The sequence below is a fragment of the Lontra canadensis genome, unplaced genomic scaffold (assembly GCF_010015895.1).
Source record: "Lontra canadensis isolate GAN:19392208 unplaced genomic scaffold, GSC_riverotter_1.0 scaffold48, whole genome shotgun sequence".
In the NCBI taxonomy this organism is placed as follows: domain Eukaryota; kingdom Metazoa; phylum Chordata; class Mammalia; order Carnivora; family Mustelidae; genus Lontra; species Lontra canadensis.
Window position 1 is genome coordinate 11,371,251 of NW_022631042.1, and position 17,718 is coordinate 11,388,968.

Genomic DNA, 17,718 nt, shown 5'->3' on the forward strand with positions numbered 1-17,718 from the left:
AAAGAGATGCCTTTTAGGTCCTGGTCAGCAGTCCCATGCCCACAGCCTGAGGCCCCAGCCTTGAGGAGCTGGGGACTCCAGGACCGAAGACCAAATCCTTTTACTTGTTTTGCATTTCTGCCATAAGAAGTCCAGACCATGGCCTCAGCAGCTAGGCTGACCACCTGCTTCACCATACAGGCCTTAACCATCCAGGTGTGACTCCAGGGTGCACAGCTGGAGACCAGCTGAGTAGCGGGCTTGCAGACATCACCTCCCAGCGTTCTGAAAATCTCTGGTAAGTGTGGGGAGCCTGGTGTTTCCACAGTCCTTTCTCTCCCTTGCTCTCCACTGGCTAGAGGCACCTGGTCCTTGAGCAATTCCATTTCAGTAAAAATTCGGACCTCCCCCACCCCATACTTATTCACTGAGATATTTTCATACTCACAGCATCGATATCCTGCATTGAAAGCCTCAGCGCAGACACCTCATTGAATGGCTGAGCCAGCTACCAACACCCAGTGTGGTTCCCTATACAGGCTTTAGAAAGAAACTGTCCTGAATTTTCCAATATGTCTTTTAGGGGACCCATCCCCTCCCAGGAGACTTTGAGCACTGCCGTCACCTGTGGCCCTCACGGTTGTGTTGGCTCACTCAGGCTTAGGCTAGCCTCTGGCTTTCTCATTCAGCAGCAAGGACTCTCTTTCAGCCCCCAGCTCGGAGGGCAAGTGCTTGGTGGATGATGAGCCCGGCTCCGTTTTATAAATGGATTCCACCTGCAGTAGGAGCCGCAGTCGGGATGCTGTCCATAAAGGACAACCCCGAATTCCAAGTGACTGTCTTCCAAAAGAAGACTGGAGCTGGAAGGTGAGGGGTGCAGCACGGACCCTGGCACAGGGAACATGTCACTTTCCCTTCATCCCTGCCCCTGAGGCAGGTAGTCTCCAGTTTACAGCCATGGACACGAAGGCAGCCCGAGTTAGAGAAACTTGTCTGGAGTCACAAGGCAATTAAGTGGCAGAGTGGGGGCTAGAATCTGAGCCTGTGGTCTCATTTGCCACGATGGTCGTTAAACACTAAATATAGTGCCATGGTGGTTAGGGGAAGTGTATTGACCTGGTGGGATATTCTCAGCAGGGGATGAAATGAAGACACAGCAAAGTCAAAGGACTGTGGCAGGCAGAGCCATGTCTTCTGCCAGAGTGCTGTGAGCCCCTCTGGAATGCCTCCTCCCTCCTCAGGCCAGAGGACCTCTTTAAAAGATCTCTTTAAAAGGGGCCTGAGCAGAAGTGCTCCCGAAGGCATGGGCACCTGCCACCAATCAGCGTATACTGGCTCTTCTTTACCCTTTTCACCTCCTACCCACTGCCAGGCAGCGGGCACCGTCTGCAGCACCTAGACTAATGCCACTGTGGGCTGGTGGGTCGTGCCAGCTCGGTTCTCAAATCCCTCCAGGCTCTAGCTGGGTTTCTTGGTCACCTGGTCACTCCGTCCATTCATTCAGTTAGGAGGAGAGATGGCGCTCTTGAGTGCCTCTGCGTCAGGCACCGTGCAAGCTACTTTCCCACCTTCCAGCTCACGCAATCTACCCAACAGCCTGACAACATGGATGCTGTTAGCCTCCTTGTTATAGACGGGAAAATGAAAGCTTAGCAACATTATGAAACGAGACCAAGGTCATGCAGCCCTTGCCATTTGAGAGGAGAGTCCATGTCCATTCAGCCCAAGCCAACGCTCTTCCCACACCACGCCACCCTGCTTGGACGCCACCCGGCTTGGACGTTCTCTTCCCCTCTACACTGCAGCAACGCACTTCTCCCATGATTCTTCACAAAGCATTTCCCATTTTCAGAGCTGGCCCGAGACACAACTCTGAAGCTAGAGAACTTGAGATCCTCTTTATCTCCCCCGTGAGCTCTCCCCTCTCCTTTTCTTGGTTATTTATACTAAGGTGCAAGTTTCTGGCATCACCTCCTGCTGGGCATGATTTGGGGAGTCCCAGGGACTTTCCAGGGCCCTAAAATACTTCCATCAGCCCTCAGGGGTGAACCCCCCAGTCCTCAACAGGCACCAAACCTAGCTCTAAGAAAAAAACACAGCAAATATAGACCTCTGGGGAAACAAAATCACGCAGACACTGCTGGGGTACTTTCAAGGGATGACATTTCTCTGGAGACCAACCAGTGATGATAGCAAGAACCAAACAGGAATCCACAGCCTTTGATCTGGTAATCTGGTAACTATAGTCTGGAAAGCAGACCTCAAGGAAATCATTCCCCCCTTCCCTTCCCCCCAACTGCAAAAAAGTTCAAAGATAGTCTCAGTGTGGCACTGTTTACAATAGTAAAAAATATCACAACTGACCTGAATGATCTATAATAAAACAAATGAAAATGACAGGAACAAGTGTCATTATTATCCCAACCTCAGGAAAGGTGTATGTGAGATCATGTGCCCAAGCCCACAAGGAAATTACAAATATCACAAATCACGTGTAACCATGAATCATTACTTTACAAAAACAAAAAAAAATGTAACACACACACTCACATCTATATGAATACAGAATGTAGACAGATGGGGAAAAAGACAAGGATATCGGATGGACTGCTTAATAGGGTTAGTTTTGTTACAGCTGTTTAAGTCCATGTAAGACAAAAAAATCAAAACAAACAAAAACAACTACGAACACATCCTTAATCTGAGAGGGGGGCAAAGGAGGGCGAACAGGTGCAAATACAAAGGTAGGAAGGAGTCAAACGTGTTTAAGTCACCCCCCTTCATGAGTTCATTCACATGTAAAGCATTTCCTAGGCACGATACTGTGTGCCACGCACTGGGATGGTGGCGACAAGACACTGTCATTGCCAGAGGGTTCCCTCAGGATGGGGGACACTCCAGATCCCGGGCTGGCCACCACTTGGTCACCCTGAGTGGTGGAGGAAGGCTGCTGCTGGCAGGACCCGAGGACTAGCCTTCCTGCCTTGTGGGACTCCGCCTGCAGCCAGAGCCTGGATTCTCTTAATAATACCAGGCCTTTTGTTGTCCCGGCTGTCCTCATGTGCCCAGAGCCAACACGGTAGTGGAGGGGTTGAGGAGTTCCTCTGCATGGCATTAAGTCTTCCATCAGAACGACTGCCTCCAACAACCACCCAATAGACCCACTGCACAAGCCACACGAGTCCAAACACAGAAGCCTCCAAAGCTTAGGCGAAAACTGGTGGCTTCCGGCTTTAGGATAAGCTGTTGGATTCTACCTTAGGCTGGCACAGCTAACCTCCTCCCCGCTCCAGGGTGCCGTAGGGACAGGTGTGACAGGCAGCTGGAAGCTGGGTGAAGCAGGAGGCATGGACTGCTGTGCCTCTGGGGAGAAGATATGCGAATGGGGATTCCCAATGTCTAAAACACCTGAACAGCTGGACTGAATCTTCCCATCAGTAGCTTTTCCCCAGAGGCAAGTGCTTAAAGAGTCCCTGTCACAGGCATGCCCTGTCCACACCCCACAGGAGGTGGGGAGGATCCTGCAGCAAGAGGTAGAGAAAGGGGCCAGGCCATACCTCTATCTCTGGGACCACTTGGTGCAGCAAGGCCAAGGCCCCCAAATCTGTATTTTATTTTTTAAAAGATTTTATTTATTTAATTGACAGACAGAGATCACAAATAGGCAGAGAGAGAGGAGGAAGCAGGCTCCCTGCTGGGCACAGAGCCTGATGCGGGGCTCGATCCCAGGACCCTGGCATCAAGACCCGAGCCAAAAGCAGAGGCTTTAACCCACTGAGCCACCCAGGTGCCCCAAATCTGTATTTTTTAAAAGTCCCAAGGTGGGACGCACTGGGTGGCTCAGTCAGTTTAGCATCTGCCTTTGGCCCAGGTCATGATCTCAGGGTCCTGGGATGGAGTCCCACATCTGGCTCCCTGCTCAGCGAGAAGCCTGCTTCTCCCTCTGCCCCTCCCCACTGTTCCTGCTCTCTCTCTGTCAAATAAATAAATAAAATCTTAAAAAAAAAAAAAAAAAGAAAGGTACTGAGGTGATTCTCATGCTCTGTGCCAGCTTTGGGAGTCACGGGAAATGTGGACCAGACACTGCTGTCTTTGGAATCGGAAGGATCTGGGCTCAAATCCCAGACCTGTCACCCATTAGCTCTGTGACTGTGCAGATAATGTAACCCACTCCCCGAGCCCTAATTTCCTTACCTATAAAATGGGAACAACACTGTCCACGTCACAGGGTTGCAAGCGGGCAGGTGCCCCCCGCCCCCAGACACTGACACGCCCTGTCTCGCCACACACCTCATGCTGTCATCCCTGGCTGACCGGCCTGGTGTCCTGTCATTGTCACCTCGAGGGCAGGTGCCTCGTTCCCTCTTATCCCTGGCAGTCGGCCCTGTGTCTTGCCCTAATAGGCACTTGCTGCGTTCAGCGTCGAAGAAATGAGTGTTGGGAGGATCGACGACCCAGAGGAGGTAGCGACCAACTCACTGTGGTAAGTGCCAACTCACTTATTTTAAGTTCCCCATCCGCATAAAAACGTCGATTTTTTTTTTTTTAAATACAAGGCGTAGCCTTACTAAGTGGGTAGCTCCTTCTCCCTGCCCCTGAATTAAAACGATTCCATGTACAAGAATCCTCTGGGAGCACACTGTTGTAAAAAAAAACACAGGCTGAGGAAGGAGAGGCCACCGGGGCTCGATCTGTCTCTATCCTGACCTCCAGTCTCCAGAGTGCAGGGCCACAGCCTCTTCCAAGAGAAGCTGCGAGGTCTCAGCTCCCTGCGAAGCCCACGGTGGCACCCAGAACCACTCACCCCACAGACTGCCGGGGTCCTGCAGCAACCACTAATAACGGAACCACTTCTGTTCTCCTTGGAGTGGCAGTTGGCAGTGGCAAACAGGAAGTTGTCTTGAAATAGGGTGTGGTTGTACCCTGTCAATATGTGCGTACAGAGACACACACTTGTTTTGTCTCTCCCCGGCCCCCTTCTGTTTGGCCCTGCCCTCTCTTCTTCAGGAGCAGAAGGTCTGAATTATTTTGGGGAGAACAAAGCCTTTTCACCTGATTGAAGATCACCCACTGACTACCACCATGCGCACAAAAACGCGGGCAGAAGGCCACCTAACATAGACGGAGGGTCTGTCTTCCGACCGTCAGTCACTTGCTTGTGGCAACTGAGTTAGTGACTGTGTGTGTGAGCCGGTATGAGCTTTCTCCTCTACGTCACCGTGGGCACACTGGAAACAAAACCTGAGCAAGAAACCGGGGCAGGTACACCGCCAGTCATCCCAGGGAGCCGGCCAGCCTACCCGGGGTGGGGGGGGGGGGGGGCCGGCCAGCAGCGTCTGCCCAGGGCCCGCTGTGGGCACAGCCGGGACCGAGGACCCACCCGCCCCCTCCAAGTAGGAAATGGGAAAAATCACAAGTCCTGAGTGTCAAGTGATTTTCAAAGTTCGAGGGCAAGAGACCCGAACTATTTCTTCATGCAAATTACATATAAAAATGACCAAACTGATGGCCGGGGAGGTCTATGCATTAAGTGAGCTGCGCAGAGGTGCAGAGAAGTGGGGGTGACGGGTGGGAGAGGTTCCCGCGGCTAGGGGAGGTGTGCCATAAAATTTTCCACTCCACTCCTTCCCAGGCCCCGAGGCTAGTGCCTCCAGAAGGGCTGTCCAAAATAGACTGGTCCCCAACCCAGCCTCCTACTCCTGACCTCTTTCTGAGGCAGCTCCTTTCCCCCCGCATGCCTCAGCCCTGTCTGGGACTCCGGCGCCAGCCCACAGCCCCAGAGCGCGGTCTGTGCTACACCTCGGACTTGCTAAATGGATCGTGGGCTGACAGCACACTCTGCCTGCCAGGCTCTCTCTTCCGTGACCTGGGCCCAGTCCCATGCCATCCTGTGTGGCAGACAGGCCCTGCGCTCACACTTACACATCCCGGGGAGACAGCCTTGCCGTTTGGATAAGGAGGCTGAGCCAGTGACACGCTGGGCGACGGGAGCGACTCGTGGGAGCCGTTTCCTGGCTCCTGGCTGAGGGCCCTGGCCAGTCAGAACGCACCACTTCCCCTTTAAGAGAGCACGCCCAGATGCGATTAGGGAAAGGCAGAAAGAAAAGCCCGGAACAGTCAGGGCTGTATCCCGAATTTGGCAGATGAACTTGGGTTTTCCTGAATTGCACTCACAAGGTGTGGTCGGAGGCAGTGGGCTCCCCTGGGGGCTGATTTGAGCAGTCGGTGTTTGGGGAAGGGTTTGGAGGGGCCCTGCTGCAACCCCCACCCCCATTCCCTGGCTTGATGGCCACGTGCAAACTGCATGGGCCCGGCTCCCGGAGCCGCTGTCCACTCGGGCCTGGTCTGGGCCGCCTGCGGGAGCTCAGGCCTTTCCGCTCCTCCTTCCCCCAGGGCCCGTCCAGCACGCAGGGCAGAGTCCACGGCAATGCCTGGCCCTGTGCTTTCGAGAGTAGAGACATTATTATAAAGACTGAAAGATACTTTTGTGGGACATTTTAACCACTAATTCCAGAGGAGAGTTTTCATTCATTCTGGCTATTTAGGGAGTTCATTCCTTGAGCTTGGCATGGAGACTGGGGGGAAGACGATGGTCCGAAAAAAACCCAACAGTTCACAAAAGGCCACGTGTTGTAGAATTCCACTGATAAGAAATATCCAGAACAGGCAAATCCACAGAGACAGAAAGCAGATCAGTGATTGCGGGGGTGCTGGGGAAGAAGGCAGCGGGGAGGGACTACTTAATGGGTATAAGGGCTCTTTTGGGGGTGATGAAAATGTTTTAGAACTAGGTAGAGGCGATGGTTATCCAGCATTGGGAACAAACTCACTGCCACGGAACTGTATGCTTTAAAAGTGTTAGGTGAGGGGGCACCTGGGTGGCTCAGTCGACTAAATTCCCACGGCTCTTCGTTTCAGCTCAGGCTGTGATCTCAGGATCGTGAGATCGAGCCCCGGGTCAGGTTCTGCGCTCAGTGTGGAGTCCGCTTGAGTCTCTCTCTCTCTCTCCCTCGCCCCTTCCCCCCTGCTCTCTCTCCCTCAAATAAATAAATAAATCTTTAAAAAAATTGTTAGGCAAAGTTCACCTCAATTAAAAAAAAAAAATCCGGTGGCAAAGTGCATTTTGGGCAATTTTATCTTCTACTGAGATCTCTGCTGTGTTCCAACATTTTTTTGTAAAACCTGGTTACTACCTGGTAAGTCTAAAGTCAATCCTGGCTGAGGAACATATGTCCTCTAATAAGGAGAATTAAAAACAAACTTCTAAGAGACAAAGGGTTTACAAGCCACAGAAGTACAGCCCTATGGAGAATTTTCAGCCCAGGGGAAGACAGTATCCTCTCAATCCAGGCCACATACGCAAAGCAGGGCCTTCCTGCCTTTGCAAGACCGTCCCACGTTGGGACCATTCCTTCAGTGGTTTACCATAACCGAAGCCGGCCAGAGGGAGTCTCCCGAGGAGAATAATTCAAGAGGACGTGACTTCGGGCCTCTGGATTCTTGGCTCCCTTTCCCCTCTTGGAGAGTTTCTTCCCAGAATGAAGGAGAACTCGTCAGTTTCTGACGGGTAGGGTGTAGTGCTGGTTGGCCAAGCAGAACTGGTCTCCACAATTCCATTTCTTTGGGATGGAGCCAGTGGGAATGAGGGGGTGTGAGCTGACCACCGACCTGACCCAGGTTCACTGGAAGGAGCATCCGGTCCTCTTTTCCCAGTTACTTGCAGCTTTGCCTAGAGACAGGCTGCCTGTGTGGGTAAGGCTGTGAGCCTTCTCTGCTGAACCCTAGGCCAGTAGGTCAAGGGCCCATGGGTATACTTCCCACGCTTAGGGGACTGTCAAGAGGAGGTCTGCAGGATGTTGCCATGTTTCACAGATGAACGGGCAGGCTCTGTGGCCCGGGAGCCCTACCCTTTCCAGAGACAAATGTGAACAGCTTTCCTAGTCTCTGCTGAGTTCCAGGATAGCCCACGGGGCAAGAGCTGTGAACAGCTTCCTCGGGTCAACTCTCCCAGAGCCCTTGATCCTTCTGGAGCACCTTCCCCTGCTTCCTTCACCCTGTGCTCTCCTATTACCTCCAGCACCCAGGGAAAGAGTCGGTGGCCTACATTCTCAGCAAACAGGTGGTTTATGATAAAAAGATGCAATATTTACCTCTACTGCTCTAACATTAGAACCTTAATTCTAAATACAAAAAACAGGCAGGTTCGACCCAGTTAAAAAATGCACAAAGGTCTTGAACACAGACATTTCTCCAAAGGAGATATGCACACGGCCAACAAGCACATGAAAAGACGCTCAACATCATTAGTCAGTAGGAAACAAATCAAAACCACAATGAGCTCCAGCCTCACACCTACTAGGGTGGCTGTATATAAAAAATAACCCAAAACAACCAAAATGTAAAATGACAAGTGTTGGCAAGGATGTGGAAAAATTGGAACCCTTAGGCACTATCAGTGGGACTAAAATGGTGCAGCCTCTATGGAAAACAGTTTGGGGGAGCACCTGCGTGGTGCAGTCAGGTAAGGGCTAGACTCTTGATGTCGGCTCAGGTCATGAGCTCAGGGTCATGAGATCCAGCCCTGTGTCGGGCTCCGCGCTGGGCACGGAGCCTGCTTAAGATGTTCTCTCTCCCTCTGCCTCTGCCCCTCCTCCCGCTTGCACTCATGCACCGTCTCTCAAAAACAACAAAAAAGAAAGGAAACAAGTTTGGTAGTTCCTCAAAAAATTAAACACAGAATTATCATAGAATCCAACAATTCTGCCCTAAGGTAGATACCCGAAAGAACTGAAAACATGTGCCCAAACAAATTCTTGTGTACAAATGTTCATAGTAATACTAGGAACAGACTGCTTCAGGATATCAGGGCTGGGGTGTATGGGTGGCTCAGTTGGTTGGGCTTCTGCCTTCAGCGCGGGTCATGATCCCTGGGTCCTGGATCGAGTCCCACCTCTGGCTTCCTGCTCCGTGGGAAGCCCGATTCTCCCTCCTCCATCTGCCTGTTGCTCCCCCTGCTTACACTCTCTCTCTGTCAAATAAATAAATGAAATCTTTAAAAAAAATTTGTATTTAAAGGATAACTCAGAGTTACTTTCAAAACCCGTCTTGGAATCACTAAAAGGATGTAATTTTAAAAATTAAGTAAGTTATTTATTTTAGAGATAGGGACAGAGAGAGTAGGGGAGGGGCAGAGGGAGCGGAAGAAGCAGACGCTGAGGGAAGAGATTATGACCCTGAGATCATGACCTGAGCCGAAATCAAGAGTTGGTTGCTTACCTAACTGAGCCACCCAGGCATCCCTAAACGAGGTAATTTTTAAGTTAAGGGAATTAAGGTGGTCAGTAGGAGACAGCTCACAGGCCCTCCACGATAGTTCTCAAACAAGGCCAATTTGGGTCCATGAAGAAGTATGAATTTACTTCAAACAATATCACACATGCGCTTGCACACGCATGTCCATACACACACACACACACACACACACACACAGCAGGCATTGAGGCACAGTTCCCCTCTGCCAGCCCCTCATCTCTGCTACAACCGTCATTTCCATCAGAGGGACTGTCATTCCCGTGACGGAATCATCACTGCCACCAATGATGGCGTCTTAGACCTTGACGTTGGGACAGAGTAACAGACTCCCAAGAGGCAAGAAGAAGCCCCACAGATAATCACTCTCTGCTAATCCCTGCCGGCCCCCTCTTGGGACTGCTGTTGCCTCCCTAGCACTCTGGCCGTGGGGCTGCCCAGCCTGGCTTCTCCCCTTGGAGGCCTGACATGTATGGCGCCTTCCAAGCGTGCACCAGGTGGGACAGAACGGCATTTCCATTGGCTGTTGGAGCCTCCTCCCCTCCTGAGCAGCTCTGCAATGTTGCATGTTAACCCCATTTCTGCTCCGTGGGAGTCACCTTGACCCAGTCTTACTTCCCTTTCACCAACACCTTGCCAAATACTTGCTCCTTGAAATCTTTCTCCTGGCTAAACACCCCAGACGTCTTTTTAAACCACACAAAACATCATTTTCACTCTTCTCATCTCTGGGCTGTCTTCGGTTCTACTGTCGGTCCTTCATAAACTGTGGAACTCAGAAGAGAGAACTGGGGTTTGACGGGGTCTGAGCAGCTCCTAGCTGTCCCTCCTGGACATGATCCTCCTATCTACACAGCTAGAGAGCCAACCTCGATTTTTTAATTTCTGATAACTGTATCACCCCTAAGTCTTATTTCACACAAGTTCCTGCCAAGCCATGAAGCCACAAGTATCCTTTAGAAATGTCATCTGGTTGGTTTAGTCTGGCCTGCTGAAATCGTTTTGGACCCTGATCCATTCACGTATCCATTCTCCCTCCCAAATCTGCCACCTGCAAACTAGAGAAGCCTGCCGTCAATACCATTCTTCTTCCAAACCCTACAACGCGGAGGAGGACACGGCCAAGTGTGTGACTGCAGACACACATCCCCTAGAGTGACCGTGATCCGTGAACAGCACTCTTGGCCACTCAGCGCAGGTGTGTCACTTAGCCCACATTTCTTCATCTTCCCTCGGAAGGATCTCATGGGCAACCGACAAATGGGGCTAACAACCCCCGTCTTCTTACCAGTGGTGGTGAAGATTAACCCTAAAGGTCTTAGAGCAGGGCATTGCACAGAGTGAGCAATCAAATGTTGCTTTTATAACTGACAGGAAACACAATAAAAAAAAAAAAACCCAACCACCTGGTTTTCCAATTCTCAAACTACCGCTTTTTTTTTTTTTTTAAAGATTTTATTTATTTATTTGACAGAGAGACACAGAGAGAGAGGGAACACAAGCAGGGGAAGTGGGAGAAGGAGAAGCAGGCTTCCCACTGAGCAGGGAACCCGATGCAGGGCTCGATTCCAGGACTCTGGAGTCATGACCTGAGACGAAGGCAGACCCTTAACTGACTGAGCCACCCAGGTGGACCCCCAAACTACCACCTTATTGGCAACCAAATACAGACAGTAGGCAGCTGAAATCAAGAGAAGGAGCACTGGAGTCCAGGAGCTGGAGTGTCAACCCCGGCTCTCCTTCCAGAATTTCCATGCTCAGGGGTTAACAATACTTGCCCTCCCAGGGCTATAAGGAGGAGTGAATGAGATCAGGCATGTAAAAAAAGGTTTAAAAGTTGAGTCAGGCTATGCCAACATAAAAGAAGAGTTTTATGATTACTGCCGTTATAAATAACCCAGATTCCCCCCCTCCACTGGCAGAAACCCGCCTGTTAAACCTAGGAGGAACCAGCAGCAGCGTTCAGGCTGCCGGAAGCTGGCTGTTCGGCACGGAGCAGCTGGACTGCTGCAAGGGAGCAGACGCCTGACCTCCTCTCGGGGCAGCAATCCCCTTCTTCCTCATCTCCGACCAAAATCCAGGCTGGCTCACAAAGGGTAATGGATCCTCCCCACCAGCCCGCAGGAACACGTCGTCTCTCCATGGTCCTGCTGTCGAGACCTGAACTCAAGTCATCCGCAGCAGGAACCCAGTGCGCAATGAAGGGCTGGGAGGGCTGCCCCTAGCTCCTAGCTCTCCTCTCCTAGCTTCCCTGTGGCTTGAGCAAGCATGACCACAACTCATCCGTGGGTTTCTGAGTGGGGCGGCAGTTTCCAAGAACACCAAGCTTTCGTCTCTGCCATTCTCCAGGTGGGCCCCCGGGAACCCCACTCTTGCCTTGGTTGAGGGTGGGTACCTTCTGAGGGAACAAATGTCCTTTACGGAGGAAAAAGACCTCGGGGGAAATTTTGTGCGAAGGGCTATCAGGGGGCCACCTGCTGGCTCCTAGCATCTCCGGGTCAAAGATGTCCCACAGCAAGGGAAGAGGGAAGGAGATGGACGGCCACCCACAGGCCCCTGGGAAAAGAGCAGCTGTTGAAATGGGAGACATAACTGGCTAAATTTTCCTCTCCTAGCCTATGTGAGGCTGGGTTCCCAACTTCCAGAGGGAATGAACACTGAGGGCAGATTTAAATATATATACATAATTGTTGGCAAGACACTGAGAGGATCACGCCAACGAATCTATTCACAGATCAGGGAGTCTGCCCAGAAAGGCACCGGGAGGAAGAGGCCCAGAAGGGAAGGTAACACTTTGTCAGATGATTTCTGGGGCCCAATGGTCTACCAGCTACCCCTGCTCAGCCCACCCCTACAACAGCCTTCCTCAAAGCAGGTGAGCTGCTGAAATCATCGAAAAATCATCACAGGACACATGAAAGCTTACTCAGACGTCCACCGCCACTGGTGACTTCTTGTGCCTTTGAACATATTTAGTCTTTTTCTCATTGTGTTCCCTTTGACTGTGCACCCACACAGAGAGATGGTGCCTGGTTCTCTACACTCGTATGTGCAGAACAAGGCACAGATGAACCTCGACATCTTGCTGGTGCGGCAGTGCTCCGACGCAGCTAAGGAACAGAGCCTCGGTGGGACCAGGCTCAGTGCACCGGCGTTGTGGGCTGAATTACGTCGCCCCCAAATCCGTCTGTTGAAGTCCGATTCCCAGTATCTCGGAATGTGACTGGATGAATGGGCAGATAAGGCCTTCACAGAGGTGATTAAGCTAAAAATGAGGCCAGTGGGGGTGGGCTCTATTCCAGGAGGTTTGGAGCCCTTTGATACAAGAGGGACAACCTGATGAGGAGACAGCAAGAAGACAGCCATCCGCAAGCCAAGGAGGGAGGCCTCCGGAGAAACAGAGCCTGCCAGCACCTTCATCTTGGGACTTCCAGCCTCCACAACTGTGAAAAAATAAAATTCTGTGGTTTAAGCCACCCGGTCTGTGGTACGTTGTTATGACAGTCCTAGCAAATTCATGCAACTGATATACCTAAAAACCCTCGCTGTTCGCCCGATTGGAGACAAAGAGAAGAGGACAGAGGATAGAGTCCTAAGCTCGGACATGCTGTGGAGCAAACGGAGCTTCTTCTTAGTCTGAGACGTGCCACTTTGATGGCAAATTGTAGCAAGGTCAAAGTGGGGACAGTCCACTGGTCACCGAGGACTGCCAAATCCTGCCTTCCCCGGCGGCCCGAGGCTGAGGTAGCCCAGAGGGTCACAGGCGTCTGGGATGAAAAAAGGTGACTAAGCCACCGCCGAGGAGTAACCAACTCTGCCTCATCTATGTGTCACTGCTGTTGTTCCAGAAAAGGAGAAGACCTTGGGGATGAGTGGGCCAGCAAGTGAGGTGGCCACCTGCAAACTCTCATAGGTTTGACAAACCAACTCAAATCTGGCCCAACTTTTGCCTTTGGCATTGGGAACCGGCAATCTCCCAGTCTGCCTGGATGCCTTGGCCCTCCCGCAGCCTCCAGGACCCTGCCAGACCCTGGGCTTCCCACTGAGTGTGGGGCCCAGCCGAACCACTCCCTGGGGGCCAGGAGTGGACCCCCAGAGGGACCCACAAATGCTTGCCGCTGCTAAGGGGCCCAGACACACCCAGCAATTATCCATCCAACCACAGCTCTCTCCAGGCTGGCGGCAAGGATCAAAGCAAAGAAGGAGGGTATTTGAAAGGTATTGGCGGGCGGATGTCTGGAGGGCCTGGGAGGGGCGGCGTGCTCTGAGAGGTGGACAAAGGGCTGTGCCTTCACTCTCTCAAGGATGCCAGGGTGGGCGGGACTGGCTAATTCAAATGCAAAAGCCTCAGGGCAGGAAGACTGGGAAACCTTTCCATTCTCCAGCTCCATCCGAAAGGCCTACAGGTTCCCTCCAGGTCCCTTCATTCACTCTGGCTGTGAGGTTGTTTACCCGGAGGAGTGGGAGCCCCCATAATCACCACTATCTGAGAGCACACAAACCAACACACACTTTGGGCCCCTTCAAAAGGCGAGCCTCAAGTCCTCCCGCAACCCCACAACCTCAGTACAAGAGGAAGAAGAGGGAAGTGTCGTAGGGACTGCATCCTTGGGGGTGGATTAGAATCACGCAGGAACAAAGGGGCTCCTCACTTCTGCAGTGTGGTTCCTGGGGTTGGATGGGCAACGGGGAGGGGAAGGTCCGACAAGGGGCAAGCCTGGCCCCTCCTTCAGCCTCTTTTGCTGGGACCCAAGGGCTTCTCTTGTCCTTCACCAGCTTGACGGGGCTACTGTGAGGAAGCAGAGGGCACGCTCTCAATTAAGAGAGCGGAAGCCGGACAGCCTCATCATCGTTGTCTGCAAGGTGAGAGGAGGACAGACAAACAAACCAAACCACCACCAAGAAAACTGCACTCTGCTACAGATTAGAGAAACGTGGAGGAGAACAAGAAATCGGCTCCTGGCCTTGCTCAGCAGTTACAATGACGCCGCGTTTACTACCTTGGAAATTTCCGCCTCAACCATCCATTCTCATTTGCGTGTGCGAGTCGCTGATGGTAGGTGTGGGCCTGTCTGTGAGGGACCCACAGACCTGCAGCAGGGCCGACTTCCCACTCCGAAGGCCTTTCGCACGGCCCACACGATGTTTACTGTTTCCTCCCTCCCTCCCGATTTGTTCATTTAAAAATATTTAGCCCGAGGCACAATGAACTGTCTCCTTTACAAGCGTTCCCCTGGACCATTAGACTGGGACTCCGCACTCATTACGCTGGAGAAGGTGCTACTCCCCATGCAAATTCCTGGAGCCTCCGACCCAGAGATGGGAGGTGCTCAAGGTACGCTATCAAGGGTTGATTTAATTACACAGTCATTCAGTGGGCAAAGCAGAGCGATTTCCAGCCAACTGTGCTAGTAAATATTATGGAAGCCCTTTCAGAGAGTTCATTCCGGCTTAGTGATCTCAAGCGTGACCAGATTTCCTCCTCATTCCTGCACATACCCCCCCCCCACAAAGGTGCCACCGGTGGGTGCTACCCACCCTCTGCCGGGGCCAGAAGAGCCAATGGATAATGCATTAGCTGGGATGCCACCTCGCCGTCGATTATGACTCTTTTTTTTACGTCACGAACACCCGAGGATCACGGACGCGCAGAGGAGGACAAACTTTGCTAGCCATGAACTTTCCAGCGGCCGGCCCTTCCTCTGCCCTACACCGCCCCCGACCCCCGCCTGGGTCCCCGCTCTGGGTGGGTCCCGCCGGGTGGCTTCTGGGCGGGCTGCGGTAGCCAGCGGACCCGGCTCCCGTGGGTGGGACAGCACAGCCACCACAAACCCACTCGGCCCGTGTGAAACAACACCCAATCACTGCATCCACCCTCCCAGAGCGCCCAGGAGGAAATGGCATCATGACTTTCATTTTGCTCCGTTTCCGACCGACCCAAGGAAAACAACTTGTCCTAAGACAATCCTCGGGGTATCCGATGTCAGGGGCTGGGCGGGATGCTCCGGAATGTTAACAAGTGACCTCGAGGAGAAATTAATTTTCAGGAGCTAAAATAACCGCCTGCTGCCCAGGCACGGCCAGTTTCCCTCCCTGCAGACGCGGATTTTCACTTTCCCCAGCCAGAAAAGAACACACTCCTGCATCCCCGTTTCTTCAGAAAAGTCTATAAATAACCGAGGATCAGCAAAATTATGCAAAACACCCTGCTAGGAGAAGAAATGTAAACTAAAACCACTTACAGAGAGACTCGGGCTGCCAACTTAATCTGATTCTACGACGACTGTAAACATGTTGTACTTTTGGAACCTGAAGAGATCCACATTAGCACGGATGCCATCGCAAAAAGAAAAAAGGAAAAAAAAAAACAAACAACAACAGCTAAACAACAAAAACCCACCCCTGAAACCGAGCAGCACGGTCCGGCGCCCTGCACCGTCCGGACCCGCGGTGATCAGCTGCGGCAGCAGCAGCGAGCCCGGCTTGCACACGCCAACTGTTTTGACTACGGGCACTTGTTAAACACAGAGTTTCAGGTCCTACCAGTTGGACACCAGAAGTTCATAGAACTGACCCAGTGCCAAGAACAACAAGCACAGAAAGCGAAACGGCTGTCTCGTGTGCCGTGTTTTTGTTAACTGTTTATGCAAGCCCCAAAGCGATTGGGGAACAATTACGAATAAAGCAGAACTTAAAGAACAAAAGCAAAAGATTACCACCTTGAAGGAAATGGAGATGTTGGCAGATAAAGGACAGACGTCAACCTAGTTTATCGGTGGGGTGGGTGGGTGGTTTTCGGAGAGAAGGGGGGGGGGGGGGCAGGTGTCACATGACGAACTGCCGTTATTAGGAGGAACCGGGTGCTTCCTCGAAGCATCTTTTACTTTGAGATCTACTTAAGAGATCTCGCAAATGCTGAGGCCTCAGTGCACATCTGGGGGTGACTGCAGAGGCCCTGGAATTTGGAAGTTGGCAAATCCCACAGGAGGAGAAAGGGGCGTGCTGAACAGAGATTTCAAGACACAGGAAAGGGACTTCCAAGCGTGCTGCTCCGTGATGTGAGATCACTGAGCCACTCAGGAAGCAGACGCAAGGGCCCGCGTCCCTGGGTTGTTTCTGTCTTGGTCCTGAGAAAGGTTTCCCTGCCCTCTTTGGGTTTAGGGTTGCTGGGGTCAAGCTTTCGCCTTCATCCGGGACCACACTCTGTGTTCTTTAGGTGACAGTGAATAAAGTATTTTCATCTGGCAAAATAAAATAAAAAGGAATGTTTACATCGCCTGTTTAACCAGGATTTCCATTTCTTCTCCAGAATGCATTCAGCACCATCTCAGGTGAGGAACAAGACAAGAGAATTAACCAGATTGTCTGAGGATTTGAAAAAGTGAATTCCAAGAGAACTGGGGTATAGATGTAAGAGTGAGGAATTTTAAATTGCTGAGTGGACTCAAGCCCTCCTCCCATTATCTAGCTATCTACCTATCATCTACCATCTATCTATCTCTTTATCTAAGGAGATTTCAAAATGTAGCAAGCAAGCCTAGCTAAAACAATCTCTTTTTAAAATGGGGTTGGGAGGCCATAAGGGAAGGGGAATATTTGCACGTCCTTATTGTAGGAGCCAAGAACTTTTAAAAAAGGCTTTTAGCCAGCTGCAAGCCCTCAGCCGGGACCTAACTTCCTCCTCAAGACACCTGAATCATCCTCACTCTTCATCTCAGAAAGAGCCCATGCAATTAACATGGTTCAGTCCCTTATTTGTATATTAACCTGACCAATGCCAGCTAGTCTAGTTTCAATGCCTCCTTTGCACAGAGGACCTGAATGAGGACTGCACACCTAGCCCTGCCCCTTCTTTGTCTTCCTTAGGACCCAGTCGCGGTTTCTACCTGAATCTGTGTCTCCTCAATTCCAACTCTAGCAGCACAAGTGAATACCCGTTGGCTTACATTTTCATGACTTCTTTCTTGGTCCACACTATTTATCTATCATCCATCATCTACCTTCGATCCGAAGAATCCAGTGTTGCCACTTTCCCACTCCAGAGGGTTAGGAAAAAGCAATGAGTAAGTAGTAACAGGTTGTTGGGATAACCACTGTGACTTAGGCCAGATTTGTGTTTATTCTGGAGAGTAAATGTTGTTCCTCTGGTTCCGGGGGTCAGCAGTGTGATGGTGGACACGAGCCCACTTGGTGGCTACGAGCCCACATTTTATTACAAACTAGATATAGAAATAGTTTCGCTGTGATCTGAAATGGAGCCCTCCCCCACCACCCCCTGGAGTGAAACAAAGCAGCTGCCCAACAGATCAAGAGAGAAGAGCAAAGGCGTCCAAGACAAAGGAAGGAGCTGAGGAGGAAGATGGCTGAGGGTGGGGGAGGGGAGAATGGGGGAAGGGCTTTTGTGGGAGAGAAGGATCTAGTCGGGCCCAG

General features: G+C 51.6%; 1 protein-coding gene across 12 annotated transcripts in view; it reads right to left on the reverse strand.

Moving 5' to 3' along the window:
- The window catches only part of ATXN7L1 (ataxin 7 like 1), a 234,915-nt gene that overhangs the window by 58,691 nt on the left and 158,506 nt on the right, over positions 1–17,718 (reverse strand). Inside the window, exon 1 of one of the 12 annotated variants that reach the window (XM_032873355.1) lies at positions 16,008–16,077. The exons of 6 other annotated variants lie outside the window; for them this stretch is intronic. The gene's annotated coding sequence lies outside the window, so the exon portion shown is untranslated. Of the gene's footprint in view, positions 1–4,686; positions 4,711–4,783; positions 4,970–5,901; positions 6,012–10,760; positions 10,773–15,530; positions 16,078–17,718 lie in introns of those variants that run through there. 5 more of the 12 variants (XM_032873352.1, XM_032873357.1, XM_032873353.1 and 2 more) reach the window with 5 other exon arrangements.